At 38.8% G+C, this 21,959-nt stretch overlaps 1 pseudogene; it reads right to left on the reverse strand.

The window, feature by feature from the left end:
• Window positions 16,844-17,545, reverse strand: Or7q1-ps1 (olfactory receptor family 7 subfamily Q member 1, pseudogene 1; annotated as a pseudogene).

A 21,959-nucleotide genomic window follows, 5' to 3' on the forward strand; every position in this document is an offset into this window, starting at 1 on the left:
TACCACAACTTCTGTATACATTCCTCTGTTGAAGGGCATCTGGGTTCTTTCCAGATTCTGGCTATTATAAATAAGGCTGCTATGAACATAGTGGAACACATGTCTTTTTTATGTGTTGGGGCATCATTTGGATATATCCCCAAGAGAGGTATGGTGGGATCCTCAGGCAGTTCAACGTCCAATTTTCTGAGGAACCTCCAGACTGATTTCCACAATGGTTGTACCAGTCTGCAATCCCACCAACAATGGAGGAGTGTTCCTATTTCTCCGCATCCTTGCCAGCATTTGCTGTCATCTGAGTTTTTGTTCTTAGCCATTCTCACTGGTGTGAGGTGAAATCTCAGGGTTGTTTTGATTTGCATTTCCCTTATGACTAAAGATGTTGAACATTTCTTTAGGTGTTTCTCAGCCATTCGGCATTCCTCAGCTGTGAATTCTTTGTTTACCTCTGAACTCCATTTTTTAATAGGGTTATTTGACTCCCTGAGGTCTAACTTCTTGAGTTTTTTGTATATTTTGGATATAAGCCCTCTATCTGTTGTAGGATTGGTAAAGATCTTTTCCCAATCTGTTGGGTGCCGTTTTGTCCTAACCACAGTATCCTTTGCTTTACAGAAGCTTTGCAGTTTTATGGCATCCCATTTGATGATTCTTGATCTTAGAGCATAAGCCATTGGTGTTTTGTTCAGGAAATTTTCTCCAGTGCCCATGTGTTCGAGTTGCTTCCTCCCTTTTTTTTCTATTAGTTTAAGTGTATCTGGTTTGATGTGGAGGTCCTTGATCCACTTGGACTTAAGCTTTGTACAGGGGGACAAGAATGGATTGATCTGCATTCTTCTACATGTTGACCTCCAGTTGAACCAGCACCATTTGCTGAAAATGCTATATTTTTTCTGTTGGATGGTTTGGGCTCCTTTGTCAAAAATCAAGTGCCCATAGGTGTGTGGGTTCATTTCTGGGTCTTCAATTCTATTCCATTGGTCTATCTGTCTGTCTCTGTACCAATACCATACAGTTTTTGTCACTATTGCTCTGTAATACTATTTGAGTTCAGGTATAGTGATTTCCTCTGAAGTCCTTTTATTGTTCAGGATAGTTTTAGCTATCCTGGGTTTTTTGTTATTCCAGATGAATTTGCAAATTGTTCTGTCTAACTCTTTGAAGAATCGGATTGGTATTTTGATGGGGATTGCATTGAATCTGTAGATTGCTTTTGGTCAAATGGCCATTTTTACTATATTAATCCTGCCAATCCATGAGCATGGGAGATCTTTCGATCTTCTGAGGTCTTCTTCAATTTCTTTCTTCAGAGTCTTGAAGTTCTTATTGTACAGATCTTTTACTTGCTTGGTTAAAGTCACACCAAGGTACTTTATATTATTTGGGTCTATTATTGTCGCGCCCACCTCGTCCGGCAAGGAAGACGCAACACGGTTGGATTCTTCTCAACAGCCTTTACTGCAGGGCACCTTCTTTGTTGATACAGGGAGGCGGCGGCAGCCAGCCCTAAGTGTTACAGCTCCAAGTGTTACAGCTCCAAGTGTTACAGCTCCAAGTGTTACAGCTTTAAGTGTTACCGTGCCGAGCGGCAAAGCCGCTCGGCTTATATACACAACAGTATGCTAATCTTCTTTCAGGGATTGGTGGGGCACGAGTCACCCCACTGCCATCCCAGCTACTTGTCCTCCAGAGATTGGCGAGGCATGAACTCCCATTTAGCATAGTACAGCCCCAGCCAGACTGACGTCAGGTGCAAAACTCCACGCATGCTCAGTACTGTTGTTAGGAGGGTGCCAGATTCACCTCATTATCATACAGCTGTCGCACCGCTCCCTACATCTCCCCCTTTTTTGTTTAATAAAATGACTGGTCTAGATCTGGGTGTCACGTCAATCCTGTCATTGCTCCTGTCTTAGGTCGTTCCTGAGGATGACTCGGCCTTACCCGTCGTTGGGTCACCCTATCGCCACCGGGCCCCGTGTCTTAGGTTGGTCCGAGCTCGAGGAAAGTTGCCCGTCCCTGGATACAATGACCCCACATGACTGTGACAAAAATGATCTAGGGCGAACTCTTAATCTTTCAAAGAGGCCAGCCATACATTGGGAGAAGCACCATTGTCAATGGCAGTCATAGCCTGGTAAACAACCGCTTTGTGTCTGGCATGTTCTCTTTTTAAACGGCCAATAAGCCAGAGACATACTCTGCATCCCAGGAGGACAATAGCTCCCCAGGCAAACATGCCCACCCACTCCTTAAAAAAGGAGAAAGCGGGGTTGGGGATTTAGCTCAGTGGTAGAGCGCTTGCCTAGCAAGCGCAAGGCCCTGGGTTCGGTCCCCAGCTCCGAAAAAAAGAAAAAAAAAAAAAAAAGGAGAAAGCATTGGTAATCCATGAGGTAAAGTCTTCAATTGTGATGGGGTCCAGCCTAGTGCTGTTGAGGACAGCAATCTGCATCAGCAATTTTCTGGATAGTTGCTCTGCTTTCATGGACCAGTTTCCTTTCAGATAATTTGAGATTTCTTTGCTCTGTTGAGAATGCTGAGAAAAGTTGGCTTGCAAAGGAGTAATGCATAAACCTCTTAGGGAGGAAACGCAAGACAGCTGTGTCATATGATACAGTGCTTCAATTTGTTCTTGAACTAAATCTATCCTTTGATTGGCTAATAGAAGGCCAGATGCCAAATGAGTATTAAATTCTTCTTGTATCTCTAGCGCCATTGCAGTTCTTTCTACAATCTGATTGACAGTCTCAGCCGTCTGTATTTGATTGGTCATAGCAATTGCAGCTGTGGTAGCTGCAGCAGCAGACAGCACGATGGCTGAAATTATGGCTGCCGTAATTCCAAAATCTCTCTTGGTTCTCAGCAAATTGAGAATAGGAAAACTATCTGGGTTTGCCTCCACTGGGATTGGCACAAAGGAGGGAATCTTGACCATCACTGAGGTGTCATTGTTGCCATCTCAGCATTCAGCTAAATAGCAGACTACATCAGAGCTATTACAATTTAAAACACCATTGTTGACATTAGTGCTTATCAGAAAGAAAAAAGGTGATCTAACACATACTGAAGTACTAGTGGCAGTATTATGTTCCAAAAGGTTATTATATTGAATATTGGTCAACCTGGTATCATTTTTTCTGGTAGCCGAAACATTATACAGCGTGAAGTTCTCACCCATCAACCTAGCAAAGGGGGTCAGGGATGTATATGCCCCTTGCTCATTGGACAGCACCCATTGAAACCAAGGCCAGAGATTATGCTTGCCAGTCTTATTCTCCCCCCAGTCATACTGTACATGGCCAAGAGGAGGGGAAAATTCAAATCCCGGTAGGAATTGTTTTGTTCTATGGAATGGACTCTGACATGGGGTAAAATTAGGTGGAAACTCTTGATGCGGGGGGCAAGCGGGTAAGACTCTACGATGGGTAGAGCTATTCTGTGCATAGTTACCTTGTCCTGGGCGTGATGGAACACTACAATTATGCATCACAATTAGTGTTGTAATGTTCAGATCAGCAGAACTATCGACTGACATGTCCTCACTGGGTGAAGAGACTCCCTGGGCAATTTGACTCAAAGCAGCCAGGATGATCCCGGTGTTCATTGTGCTGTCACTTATAGGATTCAACCAATTAGCTAACGTGGCTCTACGCAACCAAATACAGGGCAGGGAAGAGTCTTTAATGGTAAAACATAAGGTATGCAACAAAGAAACATTAGTGGCGGCATACCGTTGGGGCATTTCTCCAGTTGGCACTATACAAGGAACATCACGCAAACAGGAGGTAGAGAAAAAGGTTGGTAAAACAGTAGAATTGCTATGGACTGGCATGGGTACTGGCCAGGATCTGGCAATAGCCCACAGGGTGATCGAATTAACCTGTATTATCATTCCCAGTAGCAATAATAGGGTTCATAGTCTCATCTTCAGGAAGAGCAGAAGGCAATTTTCGAGTCAAACGCTCAGGTACCCAAATTGGATTTTCTTGATTCTGCGGAAAAACACAAATCGCTCCCCTATATCTCGAAATCACGGGATCTGGGCCACGCCATTCATCAGTTAAGACATCCTTCCACTTTACTTCTACATTAGTTATAGGTGTAGTAGCAGCATGGCGATCCGCAGCAGAGCGGCCATGCGCATCCAAAACTAAGAAATTTAGAGTAAAAAGAGCTAAAGAAAGTTGTTCTTTTGGTGTTCGGCTGCTGGCAATTCCCTCTTTTTGTTTTTTTATCAGCTCTTTTAAGGTACGATGTACTCTTTCCACAATTCCTTGACCTTGGGGATTGTATGGCAATCCTGTAGTATGTTTGACCTGCATTGTCTGGCAAAATGCTTGAAAGGACTTTGCAGGGTAGGCAGGCCCGTTGTCCGTCTTGAGACTATCAGGCTTTCCCCAGGCTGCCCATGCCTCTAAGCAATGGCTAATGGCATTACGAGCCTTTTCACCAGTCATCAGAGTAGCATGTATAATACCAGAACATGTATCAACAGAAACATGAGCATATTTTAAATTTTCAAATTGAGATATGTGTGTGACATCCATCTGCCAAAGTTTTAGCGGGATCAGACCACGAGGGTTAATCCCTACATGAGGAGGGTGGTGAAATTGAACACAATTCTGGAAACTTAACACCACATCACGAGCTGCAGCTCTAGAGATTTTAAATTTTTGTTGAAGAGTAAAGGCAGGTACATGAAACTTTTGATGAAATTCTCTAGCGAGGTCAACCGGAGCAGCATGAAAAATAAACTCTCTACGAGTACTAGCATCCACCAGGGCGTTATTACTGGTCATGGGACCAGGCAAATTAGTATGGGCTCGAATATGTTGTATGAAAAATTTATTTTTTCTGGCCCAAATCAAATTTTGTAATTCTAAAAGAATTTGACATACAGTACTAGTCGACCGAATTGGCCCTGCAATTTCAAGTGAGCGCACCGCATTAACCACATAAGCAGAGTCAGAAATTAAATTAAAAGAATCATGAAATCTTTTGAAAACTTCCAATACAATTTTACATTCTGTAATTTGGGGGGTACCTGGACTATATTGAATTAATACTGGTTCTTGAGAATCAAACATATAGGCACCTACACCGGTTTTGGAGCCATATGTATAAATATCTAACGCTCCAGACAAAGGCTCTGAGGCAGTGATCTTAGGAAAGATCACTGGATGTTCAGTAAAAAATTGTAGCAACGGATCCTTAGGATAATGATTGTCAAACTCTCCATCAAAACTACAGCGCAATATGGCCCAATCATCTATCAATGCACACAATGTTTCTACCTGAGTGGTTGTATATGGTATAATAATTTTCTTTGGTGAAATACCAAAATGCTGAATGCAAGATTTAACGCCTAATATAGCTAGCTGTGCAACAGCAGAAGGGTAATATTCAAGGGTTTTATTAGGAGAAATATGGGGATAAATCCAAAGAAGTGGACCTTGTTGCCATAATACTCCTGTAGGTTGACGAAAAGTTCTCAGTATACACAAAAGCAGATCTTCCTCTTCCGTGTACCTTTTTAGTATTGCCTTTTCTAGTCTTTCTTCTACTTTCCTCAAGGATAATCGTGCTTCCTTGGTTAAAACACGGGGTGAAGTAAGCTGAGAATCCCCTTTCAGGATCTCATAAAGTGGTTGTAAATCTACATTGGGCATTTTTATATAGGGTCGAATCCAATTTATGCTTCCTAGTAATTTTTGAAACTCATTTAATGTTTTTAAATGGTCTTTTCGTAATTCAATTTTTTGAGGAGAAATACTATGAGAAGTGATTTTTTTTCCTAAGTATTCTCCCATTTGGCCCATTTGAACCTTCTCAGGTGCTATGAACAATTGATTGTTTTTAAGCACCTTAACCACTTTTGTATAGGCCGCTTCTAGGACGGCTAGTATAAACATTTAGCCAGCCCCCTGGGGAACTTGCCCAGCCAACTTAGGCTTCTAGCTACAGATGCCGGCTCCAAAAGCCAATTGAAACTTTTTATTTATTTGTTCCTTTCTTGAAAGGAGTTAAAGCTACATCAATGGGTGAATCAACCAGCATTTAAAGTTTTAACCATTTTTTTTCTTTTAAACATGAAACACAAAAGATTCAAGCAACGAGAAGCAAAACCCAGACATAAATTGACATACATCCACAGCTTGGTGCACCAAGGACAGACAATAGACACAGAGGAAAAGGACTAGATGGCGTTCCACCAAAGGGACCCAGACATCCTACCTAAAGAACCCAGAACCAGAAACAAGCACTTCTCCAATAGGAGCCAGCAAGGAGGCAAGACGTCTCCCACCTCCTTCTGTTCCCAGGAGAGCTTCAAAAAACTTAAGCTCATTTCCTTCTTTTGCCAAAGCATCTGTGGAGAGTTCGGGAGGACTGTTTTTCTCAACCCCATTCTCTCTCTTGCCTAGGGTGTATATTGTCTCTAGTCAGGGTCCAAAGACTAAAAGCATCTATGAGAATCCACTTTGCTTCTCTAGATTTTAACATAACTCTAAAAGAACACATTACCATTATTACCTTGTCCCCTTTTGACCACTACCACTACCCCAAGTCTTTATCTTTGCACATGCTTTAAATTTCTGTGATACTTCTGAATTCTGCTTACTGGGGCCTTTAAAATCTGTATCCACCACCTGAGTTCCCATTCTAGGGGTCAATATGAGTCTGGTGGTGGAACTCAGGTGGAGTCCTGTGCTTCCTTTTGTTGCTCTGCGGGAGGCCCGGGACCCGATGGTTCTACCTTTACTTTCACTTTCTCTAAGCTGTCAGTGATGCTTTCTAGATTGTCTGACATTTCTAAGGTCAAGGCTTTTAAGGAGGGATATATCTTATCTATTTCCTGGTCCTGATTATCTCCTTTTTTTATCTCTGCCTTCTTTCTGTTCCTTTTGTCTCCTTTTCTTTTCCTTTCTTTCTTTGGGACCTTTTCTCCCTCTGACATGCTTTCTTGATGCTCTGCAAGGATTCTCTGACCTGTTCTAACGACTTCCTCACATCGCTTATCCTCACATCGCTTATCATCTAAACAAGCATGGACTATTCGCCAAAGAGGCTTTGATCCGGGTCTAAGCTTGCCCTCTGTGGCTTCTTTATCTAGATCCCTTCCCAATTTGTCCCATGCTCGCAAGGTAAGGGATCCTGACACTATAAACCACGGAGCACAATGATCGCATTCATCAAGAAAACTTGACAGGATTTTCCTTTCAACTTTGAGCTTAAGCTGATTAAGGAGCTCCTGGAGAGCTGTCAGGAGTGGGCTGGAATGTGAGCTTCCCATACTCAATGAACTTATTTACAAGCGGTTTTTTAGCAAGCTGGCCTGTTTGTTTATACCCAACTCCGTAGCCTGGCACCTGTTGGCTACTCCGAGCAAGTGCACTCCCGTCCGGGACTGTGGCAATTCAAAAGAAAGCAAACACACAACACAAAGACGAAAAGAAACAAAATTATAAAACCTGCCCACAAAGGATCAACTTGAAACAACATTGCTGCAGACCGCAGACCTTTTAGCCTCTAACCCAAGGCTCCCATCGTCTCTGCTCACCTCCAGAGAACTTTATCGTCCCTTACCGGGAACTTTTCCGACATCGCTACTCCTGAAGCTGAAGAGTTCTGAGATCCACGAGGATGTCCTCATCCCCGTACGGGCCACCACTTTGTCGCGCCTACCTCGTCCGGCAAGGAAGACGCAACACGGTTGGATTCTTCTCAACAGCCTTTACTGCAGGGCACCTTCTTTGTTGATACAGGGAGGCGGCGGCAGCCAGCCCTAAGTGTTACAGCTCCAAGTGTTACAGCTCCAAGTGTTACAGCTTTAAGTGTTACCGCACCGAGCGGCAAAGCTGCTCGGCTTATATACACAACAGTATGCTAATCTTCTTTCAGGGATTGGTGGGGCACGAGTCACCCCACTGCCATCCCAGCTACTTGTCCTCCAGAGATTGGCGAGGCATGAACTCCCATTTAGCATAGTACAGCCCCAGCCAGACTGACGTCAGGTACAAAACTCCACGCATGCTCAGTACTGTTGTTAGGAGGGCGCCAGATTCACCTCATTATCATACAGCTGTCGCACCGCTCCCTACATATTATGAAGGCTGTCGTTTCCCTAATTTCTTTCTCGGCTTGTTTCTCTTTTGTGTAGAGGAAGGCTACTGATTTATTTGAGTTAATTTTATACCCAGCCACTTTGCTGAAGTTGTTTATCAGCTTTAGTAGTTCTCTGGTGGAACTTTTGGGATCACTTAAATATACTATTATATCATCTGCAAATAGTGATATTTTGACTTCTTCTTTTCCGATCTGTATCCCCTTGACCTCCTTTGTTGTCTGATTGCTCTGGCTAGAACTTCAAGAACTATATTGAATAAGTAGGGATTGAGTGGGCAGCCTTGTCTAGTCCTTGATTTTAGTGGGATTGCTTCAAGTTTCTCTCCATTTAGTTTAATGTTAGCAACTGGTTTGCTGTATATGGCTTTTACTATGTTTAGGTATGGGCCTTGAATTCCTATTCTTTCTAGGACTTTTATCATGAAGGGGTGTTGAATTTTGTCAAATGCTTTCTCAGCATCTAATGAAATGATCATGTGGTTTTGTTCTTTCAGTTTGTTTATATAATGAATCATGTTGATGGTTTTCCATATATTAAACCATCCCTGCATGCCTGGGATGAAGCCTACTTGATCATGGTGGATGATTGTTTTGATATGCTCTTGGATTCGGTTTGCCAGAATTTTATTGGGTATTTTTGCGTCGATAGTCATAAGGGAAATTGGTCTGAAGTTCTCTTTCTTTGTTGGGTCTTTGTGTGGTTTAGGTATAAGAGTAATTGTGGCTTCATAGAAGGAATTCGGTAGTACTCCATCTGTTTCAATTTTATGGAATAGTTTGGATAGTATTGGTATGAGGTCTTCTATGAAGGTCTGATAGAATTCTGCACTAAACCTGTCTGGACCTGGGCTCTTTTTGGTTGGGAGACATTTAATGACTGCTTCTATTTCCTTAGGAATTATGGGGTTGTTTAACTGGTTTATCTGTTCCTGATTTAACTTTGGTACCTGGTATCTGTCTAGGAAATTGTCCATTTCCTGCAGATTTTCAAGTTTTGTTGAATATAGGCCTTTATAGTAAGACCTGATGATTTTTTGAATTTCCTCTGAATCTGTAGTTATGTCTCCCTTTTCATTTGTGATTTTGTTAATTTGGACACACTCTCTGTGTCCTCTCGTTAGTCTGGTTAAGGGTTTATCTATCTTGTTGATTTTCTCAAAGAACCAACTTTTGGTTCTGTTGATTCTTTCTATGGTCCTTTTTGTTTCTACTTGGTTGATTTCAGCTCTGAGTTTGATTATTTCCTGCCTTCTACTCCTCCTGGGTGTATTTGCTTCCTTTTGTTTTAGAGCTTTTAGGTGTGCTATCAAGCTGGTGACATATGCTCTTTCCTGTTTCTTTCTGCAGGCACTCAGCGCTATGAGTTTTCCTCTTAGCACAGCTTTCATTGTGTCCCATAAGTTTGGGTATGTTGTACCTTCATTTTCATTAAATTCTAAAAAGTCTTTAATTTCTTTCTTTATTTCTTCCTTGACCAGGTTATCATTGAGTAGAGCATTGTTCAATTTTCACGTATATGTGGGCATTCTTCCCTTATTGTTATTGAAGACCAGCTTTAGACCATGGTGGTCTGATAGCACACATGGGATTATTTCTATCTTTCTGTACCTGTTGAGTCCCGTTTTTTGACCAATTATATGGTCAATTTTTGAGAGAGTACCATGAGGACCTGAGAAGAAGCTATATCCTTTTGCTTTAGGATAGAATGTTCTATAAATATCTGTTAAGTCCATTTGGCTCATGACTTCTCTTAGTCTGTCTACATCTCTGTTTAATTTCTGTTTCCATGATCTGTCCATTGATGAGAGTGGGGTGTTGAAATCTCCTACTATTATTGTATGAGGTGCAATGTGTGTTTTGAGCTTTAGTAAGGTTTCTTTTACATATGTAGGTGCCCTCATATTTGGGGCATAGATATTTAGGATTGAGAGTTCATCTTGGTGGATTTTTCCTTTGATGAATATGAAGTGTCCTTCCTTAACTTTTTTGATGACTTTTAGTTGCAAATTGATTTTATTTGATATTAGAATGGGTATTCCAGCTTGCTTCTTCCGACCATTTTCTTGGAAAGTTGTTTTCTAGCCTTTTACTCTGAGGTAGTGTCTGTCTTTGTCTCTGAGGTGTGTTTCCTGTAGGCAGCAGAATGCAGGGTCCTCGTTGCATATCCAGATTATTAATCTATGTCTTTTTATTGGGGAGTTGAGGCCAGTCTTACTTCATGGTGATATGTTAGGATGCATAGTATTACTTCTATCTTACTGTATCTGTTGAGACTTGTTTTGTGACCAATAATTACATGGTCAATTTTGGAGAAGGTACCATGAGGTACTGAGAAGAAGGTATATACTTTTGTTTTAGGATGGTATGTTTTATAAACATCTGTTAAATCCATTTAGTTCATAACTTCTGTTAGTTTTTCTTTGCTTCTGTTTAATTTCTGTTTCCATGATCTGTCAATTGAAGAGAGTGGGGTGTCAAAATCTCCTTCTATTTTCATGTGAAGTGCAATGTGTTCTTTGAGTTTTAGTAAGGTTTTTTGTTGTTGTTGTTCGTTTGTTTGTTTGTTTGTTTGTTTGTTTGTTTGAATGTAGGTGCCCTTGCACTTGGAGCATAGACATTTATGACTCAGAGTTCATCTTGGTGAATTTTTCCTTTGATGAATATGAAGTGTCATTCCTTATCTTTTTAAATGACTTTTGGTTGAAAGTCAATATTGTTTGGTATTAGAACAGCAACTCCATCTTGTTTCTTCAGGCCATTTAATGGGAAAGTTGTTTTCCAGCCATTTATTCTGGGGTAGTGTCTGTCCTTGTCTCTGAGGTGTGTTTCCTGCATGCAGCAAAATGCTGGGTCCTCTTTACATATCCAGTCTGTTAGTCTATGTCTTTTTATTGGGGAATTGAGTCCATTGATGTTGAGATATAATAAGAATAATCATTGTTGCTTCCTGTTATTTTCATAGTTAGAGGTGGGATTATGTTTGTGTATCTCTCTTTTGGTTTCACTGCAAGGAAATTATATTCTTGCTTTCTGTATGGTGTAGTTTCTTTCCTTGTGTTAAAGTTTTCTATCTATTATCCTTTTTAAGGCTGGATTTGTAGAAAGATATTGTGTAAATTTGGTTTTATCATGGAATATCTTGAGTTTGCCATCTATGTTAATTGAGAGTTTTGCTGCATACAGTAACTTGGTCTGGAATTTGTGTTCTCTTAGGGTCTGTATGACATCTGTCCAGGATCTTCTGGCTTTCATAGTCTCTGGTGTGAAGTCTGGCATAATTCTTATAGGTTTGCCTTAATATGTCACTTGACATTTTTCCCTTACTGCTTTTAATATTCTTTGTTTTATGCATTTGGTGTTTTAATTATTATGTGACGAGAGGAATTTCTCTTCTGGTCCAATCTATTTGGAGTTCTGTAGGCTTCTTGTATGTTTACAGGCATCTCTTTCTTTAGGTTAGGGAAGTTTTCTTCTATAATTTTGTGGAATATATTTACTGCCCCTTTAAGCTGGGAGTCTTCACTTTCATCTATACATCTTATCCTTACGTTTGATCTTCTCATTGTATCCTGGATTTCCTGTATGTTTTGGGCTAGGAGCTTTTTGCATTTTACATTTTCTTTGACAGTTGTGTCAATGTGTTCTATGGTATCTTCTGCACCTGAGATTCTCTCTTCTATCTCTTGTATTCTGTTGGTGATGCTTGTATCTATGACTTCTTGTCTCTTTCTTAGGTTTTATATATCCAGGGTTAAAATCCTTTGTGCTTTCTTTATTGTTTCTATTTCCATTTCAATTCCTTCACCTGTTTGCTTGTGTTTTCCTATAATTCTTTCAGCGTTTTTTGTGTTTCCTCTCTATGGGCTTCTACTTGTTTACTTGTGTTTTCCTGCATTTCTTTAAGGGAGTTCTTTATGTCCTTCTTAAAGTCCTCCATCATTATCAAAAGTGTGGTTTTAAATCTAAATCTTGCTTTTCCGCTGTGTTTGGATATCCAGTATTTTCTTTGGTGGGAAAACTGGGCTCTGATGATTCCAAGTTGACTTGGTTTCTACTCCTTAAGTTTCTGTGCTTGACTCCAGCCATTTCATTGTCTCTGGTGTTTGCTTGTCTTGCTGTTTCTGAAATTGACTGGACCCTGCTGTAGGCCTTTGTGTGAGCACTCCTGTAGAACACTTTCCTTGTTTTCTTTCAGCCTTTTCTGAGAACAGGTACTTTGATTTCAAGTGTATAGGCACTCTTGGAGACTGTCTTTCAGCTCTAGGCATGGGCACGAATCAAAGGGTTCTGCCCCTGATTGCTCCTAGGTCCTTGCACGCAGTGGGCACAGTTAGCACTAGATGATGCCCTCTTGGGACTGGACTGTGGCAGAAGACAATCTCCTCTGACTTCTCAGGATTGTCCACACTTCTGAGGGTCCAGCTATTCCCCAATGGTATTTGGGTGCAGTTAGCTGGTTGGCCAGTTCAGATTGTTCATGGGCACAGACCAGAACTGCGGGTACCAGCAGCTGACTGTTTCTATATTCCTATGTCCACAGGCAATGTGCAGTTTCCATTTAGATTCAGGATGTGGTCAAAGGTGTGCAGAAGTGGCAGTCTGTCCTGTGGTCTCAGAATGTTTGCACTCCTTGGTGTTCAGCTCTCTTCCAATAAAATTATCGTTTATAAATTTTGTGAAAAATCTCTCTCAAAATATGTTGTATACATCTTTTCTTTTTTTCAGCAAGCATTCTGTAATTTTCAGTCAATTCTTTCTCCATTTCTCACCTACACCTATTATTTCAAGATGTCAAGGGTACTTGTACTTATTGAGTCAATTTTAATATTCTTCAAAATTTTCCAAACTATATAAGCAGAAGGAACATTGCCTGATTCATTTTAGGGACCATAGTTACCCTCATACTTAAACCACATAAATAACCACTAATAAATACTACAGATAAATTTCTCTTATGAAAATTGTTACAAATATTCTCAATAAAATACTTATAAAACAAATCTAAGAACACATCAAAAATAACATCCACCATGATCAATAGGTTTCATCCCAGTGGCCTAAGTATTGTTCAACAAACATAAATCAATAAATATTAACCACAATCACCTATTTAAATGTATTTATTTAAATACAATAAATTCCTTTGAAAAATTTGACGACCCCTTCATGACAAAAGTCCTAGAGAGATTAGATATACAGAGACATGCTCAACATAATAAAGACAGTTTTAGAGCAAGTGCATCGACAACAACCTTAGTGGGGGAAATTCAAAGCAATTACACTAAAATAAGAAATAAGACAAAATTGCCTATTATTCCCATACCTATTTAATATGATACTTGAAGACTTGGTAAGAATAATAAGACAACTGAAAGAGACCAAGGTGATACAAATTGGAAAGGAATAGATCAAAATAACATTATTTATAGATAATATGATAGTCTGGTGGTTTAAATAAGATTGCCCCATAAGGGCTCATTCATTTGAACACAAGAACCATAGAAGGTAAATATGAACATTTTATATTATTTGTGGCCTTGTTGGAGGAAATTTGTTACTAGAGGTTGGCTTTGCAGTTTCAAATTCTCAAGTCAGTCCCAGTCTTTTTCTTCTTCTTCCTACTGCCTGCCTATCCAGATGTAGAACACTTGGCTTCTCCAGTACCATGTCTGTCTGGATACTGCCATGCTTCTTACCACCGTGATAATGGACTAAACATCTGAACTTGTAAGACAGCCCCAATTCCCCATTAAATGTTTTCCTTTATAAGAATTTTATCTGAAGGAATGTTCTACCAATGTCTACCCCAAATTCTGGCTCATCACATGAGCAAGAACGAATCCCTGACATTATTAATGATACTGTTATACTTGTACATAAGAACCTAGCTTAAGTGTCCTTTTAGAGGCTCCACACAGCAGGCAATTGAAAGAGATAAGGAGACTCACACCTAAACATTGGCTGGACCTTGGGGAGTTTTACAGAAGATTTGGGAGAAAGATTGAGGAATCTGAAGAAGACAGAGATTCCACTGGAAGATCACCAGAGTCAACTAATTTGGACCCTTGTGACCTGCAGAAACAGAATAACCTACAAAGAGTAAGCATGGGCTCCACCTAGGTCCCCTGCACATAAATAGCAGACAAACAGCTTGGTCTTCATATGGGTCACCCAACAACTAGAGCAAGGGCTGACCCTGAATATGTTGCCTGTTTGATTGTGGATCCCGTACCTCTGAATGAGAAGACATGTCTGGCCTCAGTGGGAGAGGATGTGCCTAGTCCCCTAGCAACTTGATATTACAGGGGTTGGGGTGGGATTGTTTAGTGGGCAGGGGTGTTTAGTAGGGTGTGGGTAACACCCAAAGAGAGGCTTTCCCTTTTCTTTGGAGGAGGGGAAGGAGAAAATGAGGAAGGACTTGTGTGAGGGGGTGCTGGAAGAAGAGGAGGAGCAGATATTGGGAAATAAAGTAAATAGATAAGTGCATTTTTTAGAAAGTTCCAAGAACCCTTGGTCCTGTCAAGGCTGCTCCCCTGACCAACCTGCAGTGTAGGGAAATGTCAGGGTGGGGAGACAGGAAGGGGTGGGTAGTTGGGGGGGACACCTTCATAGAAGAAAGGGGAATGGGATAGGGGGTTTATGGACCAGGGAAACCAGGAAAGGGGATAACATTTGAAATGCAAATAAAAAAATCCAATTAAAAAAAAAGTTCCAAGAGAGTGGAGAGGTCTGTGAATAGGTAGCATGCCTGGAGTTGATTCATCTCTCCTTAGAGACTTCTATTATCTTACTATACTTGGCTTTAAGGTTTTGGCTTGTGCTTCCGCCATGTTGAAATATTCTTGACTGCTATGGGAGGTTATTTAGATTCTGGTAGTGATATATTTTCCTAGTTTATATCAATTGCAGTTTCACAATGGCAACTCTGGATTCTAGATTTGAGGTTATTACAGGTCAAAGTGCTAATTTCTGGGTTTGTCTTTATTGGATGGGTCTTTCTTTCCCTGGATTGAGGTACCTATTTTAATGTTCTCCTCAGCTAGTGTGCACACAGAGTTCTTGTATTGGAGTTTGGTCTTCGAACAGGCATGTCTCATGTCTTGATTCAAGAGGGAATGTCTGCCCAAGTGGGGACCTAGAACATAGCAATAAGGTATGGAGGGAAGGCCAGGGATCTTTGCGATCCATACAAGGATGAAGATGAGGGATGGGAATGAATCTGGTGTTTTGTTTTTTTCAGTAGCACTTGGGGAAACTCTGAAATAGTGTGTGTAGTTACAGAGAGTGGGGAGTTTCCATAGGCAGCCTACCTGGTCTGCTTGCAGGTAAAGCCTGAAGTTGTTTTGCAGTTATCCTGCTTGGGTACTTTTTATATAAAAATAAACAAAATTTAAGCCTAGGAGAAAATTAAATAATTAAATAATTAGTACTTGTATGTGTATGTATAATATACATTATTAAAGATCATTCTGAAAGTTTGGGGGCTGGGGATAAATATAATCAAAGTACTACATATAAATTTTGTAAAGAAACATTAAAATATTGTAAAAAAAGAATGGCATAAACAGCACAAGAATAAAGTAGTGTTTGCTTTCATAATATAACAATATTATGCTCCTCCTCATGTGGGAATGATCATATAAATTAATTGAAACAACATACTAGACATACCTCAGTGTCTGACAAAAATGATAAAGCCCTTTGTGTGCTTCATGATTTATGGCTATTTGTCTTATTGTACTGTGGATATAAATGTGATATTTAAGAGAAGTAGAAACAATGTGAGCATAAAACAAACACTTGAATGAAAAATCCCAGACACACATCATCAAAATGAACATTCCTTCTTCTTAAAAATTAAATATAAAGCAGTAACTTTGTCCTCTCTGTTTATATGAAAAAACATACTTTTATTATTAAAAATAACAAATTATTCTGAAAGTTTACACATATCTTTTTATTCAAGAAACAATTATTTCCTTTGCTTTTTAAGTGGGCCAAAAACAAGGATATGAAACTGATATCTACAAGAAGTTTGATGCCCAAAAACTTGGGAATAAGTCTTTTGGGACTGACTTGAACTCAGCCTCAGAATTATATGAAAAAGAAACCCAAGGAAGAGAAGACACTTAAATATTTCCAGTAAATATCAAACTTTTAAAACAAAGTCATGGAAATTGTCAAAATTTTAAGATATTAAAAGCTTTATACATAGAACTTATATTTTCATTCAACTTTGCCCAAGTTGGCATAAAACTAAAGAAATCTAATTTTAATATAAGAATGATAAAACATATAAGGTAAATATCTGTTACTTTTCTGAATATTTTTCTTGCTGAAGATCTTAGTTAATGTATTAATTTCTTTCCATTTTATTATTTACCAAAAGTAATTTACCAATTACTGAGTTTCATATTATAGTAAAATGAAGAAGAAATATTTTACTTTTTGTTCCATTCTCAAGTTCAAAACTTAGTAGCATAAATTTTATACACAATATAGTGCTTCTAATAACAAGGCACATTTTCAAGAAAGTTCTACTTTCCCAAATTAAAACAGGCATGTTACTTTTGAAACAGAAACTTGTCATCCCTTTATCCCCAACACTGCCTGTCAAAATGGTACTAGAAATTAAGGCAAAATTTTCCAGTTCTATGTTGTCTAATTGCATAATTGCCTAGTATAGATGTATATTACTTCTGTGCTTTTTGAGATATATTTAAACTACTTTTCTTGCATACTGTACAATGTACATAACTAAGGACACCAAGACACCCAGGGAAGTGTATGACACAGAGAAGTCAAGAAACACATCAGTGGTTTTTCCACAAAATAAACAAATAACAAAGAGGTAAGACCTGTAGTTGGAGAAAGTGTTATAACTCCCACCTTTGGAGAAGATTTTCATAATGTTGGATACAATTTTATACCAAGAGAAAAGATCCCTGGGGTTTGGAAAACATCAAAGAAAAGGCCAGAAAAATTCTGTTCTGTTATTGGAAAAGGTTTCACAACAGCTATTATTAAGGACATGAGAAGAATTACATGAAAATGGAAATTTTACTGTTATTAAAGTACATATTGTAAAACATGTAAATTGAGAATGTAGGATTCAATAATGCAAGTCATAGAAGACACTGAAACTAAGACATTGCAGAGGCATGAGTTCATAATGACTGGGTAATACACAAGGTGAAAAATAGCCACAAACATGTCATAAACCATCATAGTCAGAAGCATGCCATCCAGAATCATGCAAATATCCCAACAAGGGATATGACAGTCAGACAGGTTACATAGGAGATGATTATACTGTGATTTTTAATGTCCACAATCATCATTGGACTATGTCTGAGAGTAAACCAATGTCAGCGTAGGAAAGGTTCTTAGTCACACAAACAATGTTAGGTTTGTGTTTCATATCATTTACAAAATATTTTATCGAGAATACTAGCATCTATGATCACAGGGAAATTGTTCAGTAATTTCCTCTCTTTTGTATGTCTTTATGTGATTTAGCAATAGGGTAAATGTACTCTTGTAAAGTGAGCTTGACACTTCTTTTTTTCTATTTCTACTTTGTGTAATAATTTTAAAAGTGTTGGCATCACTCTTCTCATAAAATTCTATGTTAAAACCATCTGAACATTTTTGGTAGACATGGCTGCTTCTACTGAACAGCCAAGTTTATAAGTCTTTTAAAATTGTTGATATGATCTTGATTTAACTTTGGTAAGTGATATGTATAGAAAAATTATCCATTAATTTCAGATTAATCTAACTTGGTGGAGTACAGTGTATTAAAATATGTCCTTACAACCATTTAGATTTCCGTGATGTCTGTTATTATATGCCACTTTTCATCTCTAGTATTTGTTTTTTTGTTTTTTACCATCCAGATTTTTATTCCCCTCCAGGTCGACCCCCCACCTCACTTCCCAGGTCTCTGGTACATTCTAGTGGATCATCCCAAATTCCTCCCCTCCCCCGAGGTCACCTGTTCCCATTTTTTCTGCTCACCTTCAGGGATTTAGTTCTTTTTCCCCACCCAATACTAGGGTTACATATCCCATACCTCGTCCCCACCCCACTGCACTCCCCTTCCAACCCCATCCCCTATCTCCACAGGGATGCCCCCACCATACCTCTAAACTTCCTGGGACTTCAAGTCTCTTGAGGATTAGGTGCATCTTCTCTGACTGAACCCCCACCTAGAAGTCCTCTGTTGTATATGTGTTGGAGGCTTCAACTCAGCTGGTTTATGGTGCCTAGTTGGTTGTCATTGTCTGAGAAATCTCAGGGGTCCAAGTTAATTGAGACTGCTGGTTCTCCTATAGGGTTGCCCTCCTCCCTAGCTTCCTCCAGCTTTTCCCTCATTCAACTAGAATGGTCAGCAGCTTCTGTTCATTGGTTGGGTACAAATATTTGCATCTATCTTTTTCAGCTGTTTGTTGGGTCTTTTGGAGAGCAGTCATGGTAGGTCCCTTTTTTGTGAATGCTTTATAGCTTTAGTAATGGTGTCAAGTCTTGGGGCCTCCCCTTGAGCTGGAACCCACTTTTGGTCTGTCTATGGACCTTCTTTACTCAGGGTCTTCTCCATTTCCATCCCTACATTTTTTCAGACAGTAAGAATTATGGGTCAGAGCTTTGAATGTGGGATACCAACCCCATCCCTCACTTGATGCTCTATCTTCTGCTGGAGGTAGATTCAATAAGTGCCCTCTCCCCACTGTAGGGTCTTTCTTCTAGGGTCCCACCTTTGAGTCCTGAGAGTTTCCCACTTCCCAGGTCTTTGGAACATCCTAGAGGGTCTTCCCAACCTCCTTGCCCCTGAGGTCACCTAATTCCTATCTTTCTGCAGGTCCTTCACCCAATACTAGGGTTCATTATCTGTGGGGTTATTTTTTTTCCTTCATTTTGTTTCGTTTTGTTTTGTTTTGTTTTTTTTAATTTAGATATTCTTTCTCTGCCTTTGTGTTAATTTGGGTGAGAGTTTATTAATCTTATTGATTTTCTGCAAGAATGAAATCCTTTTTTCATTGAGTCTTCCTAGTTGATTTTATTTATCTCTCATGATGCTAGAAACTAATCTCAGGTAAAGTAATGCCAAGAAAGAGAAACACATAGCTTAAATTATACTGAAGTGTACATTGTGGAAATCACATACATACTCAAAAGATGTCACCTGAAATGGAATACTGTTGTGTTTCTAAATGTCTAAACTTCTATTACATCTTTCTAAACTTCTTTTATATCTTACATTACGAATGTATTGTAGCCTTAAAAGGAAAACGAAGACAAATATATTCCACTGAAGAAATATGAATCTAAACTGTCTCTGTTCCCACTTGCCATAATCTGTAGAAATATTAGATGTATCAATAAAATTCAAGTTGCCATAAAATGAAAACAGTTCAGTGTTTCTCTAACCAGTGAATGGATAATTAAATTGTAGCATATTTACATAGTTGAATATCATTAATCTACTATTAAAAATAAAATTATAAAGCTCAAAGTAAGTGGATTGAGTTAGAAACAATAATTCTCAGTGAAATGATAGGCCCAGAAACATGAGTTTGTCTGCTTTCCTGTTGCTGTAAAATTATATAAAAATTGGTGTCTTTTCCCCTGCTCTAGGTCTGGCACCAGGGTGCCCCAAGATATCTCATATATATCTTCATCTCAGTCATCAAAGTCTCTCACCCACTTTGTTCTATCCCATATCACAATGCCGATGGCTTCTTTCAGAGCCTAGCAACAATCTCTCTACCCATCTAATTCTCAAGGCAGGTTTCCACCATGTGAAATACACACATCTCAAACCTGTGGCAACCCAGTGTCTCTAACACCACAAACTCTCTTAAACTTAAATTGCCATATGAGAGAACACACAACAAAATAACCTCTGATCCAAGTGATAATATATAATTTGCTCATCTAGACACAAAATCTTGTACACATCCATCTCTTCAGAATATTTATAACAACCTGTAAATGTGTGGAGAGGAACCTTAACATCAGCCTCCATGTTCTCTTGATGGCTTCTTCTGCCTCACTCCTGTCTCCTCCTCGCTCTAAAACTTTTCTCCTGCCCATCCTTCCTTTGCATCCAATGATAGGCCTCATTTTATCTTGTACCTGACTTCACCTGTATGACATCCTACACTTCTCATTTTTGGATATGAGTTTTGTATTTTTAGTTTCCTGAATTTCATAAAGAATAGCTGATAATAAAGGATTACATGGAGAGTTATTGAATATAGGTGAATTATAGATGGCCTATATAAAGGCTAAAGGGAAATTATGGAATGGGAGGGAATAAATTTGGTTGCACATGAGTGATTGTCAGAGGAGTGAATCTTGAAAATTTAAATAAGTCTAAATACTTTTTTAAGTTATATCAATACCTACTACTATAAAAATATCCTAAAATATGTTTACACATCTCTGTTCACGTACAAAGCCCAAATTAAGTTCAGCAATTCACAAACATAAAACAAAATAAAGAAATATAAAAAGTAAAGAAAGGAAACATGAAAAGAGAAAGAGTGTTAGTAAATATGAACAGATTCATTGGAAGAAGGATGGAGATAAGAGATAAATGGATTGATATGATTAAAAACTGTGTTTTCATAAATCAACAGTAGTCTGTCTCAGTTTTGAGCATTGCTTTTTTGTAATACCAGCTAGCCAAGTTAACAATATATACTGTTGCATTCATGTCACCAATATTAAGAGGAATATCAATGATTTTTCCAGTCTATTGCCCAATCCATACATGGATGTTTATGCTTACTACTGTGGTCAAAGCCTAGAACTGTTTGTGTGAAAAGAACTAAGGGTGCATCTATTTGTTTTGTTTTACAAAATGCACAAACTGTCATACTACCTCTTAAATATTATACCATTAGACAATCATTATCCTCAAAATTGTTCAAAGAAGCTTCTTTACAACCCTTGTCAACTAATGCTGAGATGCATGCTTGATCCAAATGATAAGATAAAATGTGATTATCTTTATATATTAAACCAATGTGATCCATTCAGGTCTTAGTAATTATTACAGAGAATGCAGAACAAATGTTATACCATGATAATTCATTAGACAGTAGTAAATAATGTTTCAAAGGAAAAATATGGGGATGTTATTCTTGAACTCACAGGGTCTTGCCAAGATCCAGCTTATTAATATAAGCCCCATAATAGAAAGGACTCATAAAACTTGATCCACACAGCAGAGCTAATACCAGTCTAAGGCTGTGGGAAATGGCATTGTCCTCAGTGCTGTCACTGTGAATCACTTGTGGATCAATAGATTGCTTTAAACTCATGTATATGTGTGTAGTTCTGGTTAACCCAGTGGATCGCAAACAAAAACAATACATAATGACAGAAAAGTGAGGTGTAAACTTAGTGAGAGGAGAGAGAATTTGTTGGGTTAGGAGGAGTATAATAAATAGTGGAGGTTTGATTTAGATCAGAATGCATCATATATATTTATGAAAATCTCAAAAGATAAATAGAAACAATGAATTTGATTATTGTGGAAATGTGTATTTAATATTCCAATCATCAAGCAGTAATTGAATCTGGAATTAGGTAAATGTATACTAGATCAATTTTAAAACCTCTAGTCTGATATTTGAGTTATTACATATTGTTAACATTTCAGAATGGTAGATTAGCCACATGTGCATGGTAACCATACACACACACACATGTGCCACACACACAGAAAAAGAGAGGAAGAGTGAGAGACAGAGAGAATCACACACACTTGGGAACAAGAATAAATACCATCCATTGAGAAAAAATATTCAAATTTCTAAAATGAA

Source organism: Rattus norvegicus, chromosome 8, assembly GCF_036323735.1.
Source record: "Rattus norvegicus strain BN/NHsdMcwi chromosome 8, GRCr8, whole genome shotgun sequence".
Taxonomy (NCBI): domain Eukaryota; kingdom Metazoa; phylum Chordata; class Mammalia; order Rodentia; family Muridae; genus Rattus; species Rattus norvegicus.